A 3,020-nucleotide genomic window follows, 5' to 3' on the forward strand; every position below is an offset into this window, starting at 1 on the left:
CTGACCCGATGCAACTGTCACAAATTGCGGAAATTGGGGAAAACTTCAGGATTGAACTTTCGAAACTTCGGAAAGCTAGCCGTTAAATCCTCGTTATCGTTAAAATTAATCCGAACTTATGGCGTCACAACTTCTTGGCTTATAACACAGCACGCGCAATATAAGCGATTCGTCAAAAAACAATTATTAATATAATTTAATTGCACGACCTGTGATTAATTTAAATTAACTTAAATAATTTGTCCTTTGAATTTCTGATATATACATAATATATATATTTTTTTTATTTAATATAAAATGTTCAAGTTATTTTTGTGTCCAATAAATAAACAGAAAAATAGATACGTAAAAAATTTATTTAAAAAAGTTTCAATTTTATTTTTAAGTCATGCATATAAAATATGGCTTTAGGAAATATCTAGTCGAAAACTATATGTATCATATGTATGATTTTCTAAGAATAACTTCTATTATATAATTCTATTATATTTTGATATACCTTTATAAATAATTAATTTAATAATATGTTATGGTGGCAACAATTAAAAATGTTAATTAATATTAAAAAATTAAAGTCTTATTCATAACATTGTTATATAATATATTATCAATATAATATATTATCAATAAATAATGAGAAATAAGAATATTTGTTATAATACATAATTTTTTAAATTATTTTAAATTATAAATGTTATTATATGTATACAAGGTATTTTTTAAAAATATATCTTTGTTAATGTATACATATTTCTTATACTTTATTATACATGTTGTCGTTTAATAAATTTTACTTTACAGAAAATTAAATTATACGTAAAACAAACAGAGGAAAATCAAGTGTTATTGGATTATATAATATTGCGGATCATCTCGAAGCAAACAGTTGGATAGCGAGTCGCAGTGGTTTGCTTGGTGCATCTACAGACAGCAATTTCATAGCTGCCGTGCTTGTTTTGCAGTATATATCCACGCGTATGCGACTATGATCAGCCGATCCGGAGAAGAATTTGATCCACAGTTGATCAAAGGCGATGCATCAGGGATCATGGAAGAGCGAAAGCGCATTCAAACTCGCAGCACGTATTCAATTTTTCTCTTGGAAATATCGGTGACACGACGGCAGTACTGCGACGGAGTATTGTCTCTCGAGTTAAATGCCGCCTCTCGAACTCTTGTGCAAACTCACATTCGGAGGATTTTCGCACGACAATCGCGACGTTCAAGTTACATGTCATCTGGATTTACGATGCTTGGTTGAAAATGATAAAGAATAGAAATTGAAGTGTTTGCCTTCTCAAATTATATTGTAAAACACTGTATTGTAAAATATCTTATATTTCATTTCCATTATAAAATCATGATAATTAGAATAAAATAGTTCTCTATTTTCTGATAAACTTCTATTTTAATTCAGGTATATATTTTTTGATATTTATGAATCTTTTAATATGAAATAATGAATCAAATTTTCCTGGTACTCCTGTATCTCTCAATTGTTATTACAATTTAACTACGGAGCATTGCTTATATTTAACGAAGAAAATTTTTCCGGTATTTCTATGTTTCTCAATTTTTGCTACAACTTAACTGTAGAACATTATTGGTTGTTTAATGAAGAAAAGATGTTGACATTCTTAGACTATTTAACAATCTCATTGTAAAAAGAATTATATTATATATATTATAGAATTATTTTACCTTTTACGTTTTTACGTTTTTAAAAGATTATTGCAAAATGTTGTAGATATATAAGATGTACTCGTACAAACTGTAACGTTAATTATGTAAAATATATGTGACGTAAATTATATCTTTGGTCCATAGAATAGATAATTAATTATAGATATATTTAGTCTGTTTAAAAATCAAAGCAAACATACCGTTGCATGATTCCTAGAATTTTTTAATGTATTGAATAATGTTTTGATCAAGAATGTCGAAAATTTAATGAAAGATATAGATAAATAGTCTTGTTTTATAAAGTCGAATCTGATTTTTGTCTTGATTTTTTATTCTGATTTCAGAGACAGTTGGTCACTGTTACTGCATCGTGTTCCTTCAAATTTTCTGAAATACTTTTTTAAAAAATATAACAGATAATATCTAACGAATTATAGATTTCTCTCTCTCCCCTCCTCTTTGATTTAAATGTCCATACTATATAGAGTAATATTTACATGCAACGTATCAAAATATTTTTATCTTATTGCAGAAACTCACACTGCGCATCATAGAATGTTAGGTTGTCGCTGCAAATGGCGACTTGTTTATCTCGTGTTCGACGTATAGTCTAATTATATAGGTACATGTTGACCGTCGATTTCCCTGAGTAGAACAAATCGATCGCGTGTCATCTGTCCACTGGCTTTGAACTATTCGTTTTCTTTGGCCGAGTATCGTTTCTCTTGTCTTCGTGGTTAAACGTCTCTCGTGATTCTATTCTTTCTAATAAAATTATATTATTTCTTATCGATATACGTATCGGTTCGACCTCCAAAATTCCGTCCAATACTCGCGATGCAAAAATGATTTGTGTCGGAGAAACAGATAGTTCTATGTAAAAGCAATCTACGAACATAAAGAAAATTTTATTCATTTAATATCTTCTCTTCATTTCTTTTTCAAAAGCTGTTACATAAAATAAAGGTAAGTGAAAGTTGAATCTAAAATAAAATCTCACTTTAAGTAAATATCTGTTTTGAGATTAATATACAGATACATTAAAGAAAAAAATATAAATTTTCAAATGTATTTATCTTTTGATATTAACATTAATAATTTTTGAAATTTGTTATCATTTATAATATTTTAAAAATAATAATTCATATTTATTTTTATACTCTATAAAAAATTAGATAATATTACATCCTTATAATATATAAGTGTAATAATAGAATATATTAATTAATTCTTAAATTAGTTTTACGAAATTTTAATTGAGTTTTCTTGATATTTTTAAATAAAATGTAGTGTTCTAATAAATATATATAATACATAAGTTTATATATATATAAACA

At 26.7% G+C, this 3,020-nt stretch overlaps 1 protein-coding gene across 1 annotated transcript in view; it reads left to right on the forward strand.

Annotated features, from left to right (window-relative positions):
• Nucleotides 1-2,625: 2,625 nt before the first annotated feature.
• Nucleotides 2,626-3,020, forward strand: part of LOC108686716 (ammonium transporter Rh type A) — a 15,843-nt gene continuing 15,448 nt past the window's right edge. The window contains exon 1 of the mRNA XM_018192156.1: nucleotides 2,626-2,649. The gene's annotated coding sequence lies outside the window, so the exon portion shown is untranslated. The remainder of the gene's footprint in view (nucleotides 2,650-3,020) is intronic.

The sequence above is a fragment of the Atta colombica genome, unplaced genomic scaffold, assembly GCF_001594045.1.
Source record: "Atta colombica isolate Treedump-2 unplaced genomic scaffold, Acol1.0 scaffold189, whole genome shotgun sequence".
NCBI lineage: Eukaryota > Metazoa > Arthropoda > Insecta > Hymenoptera > Formicidae > Atta > Atta colombica.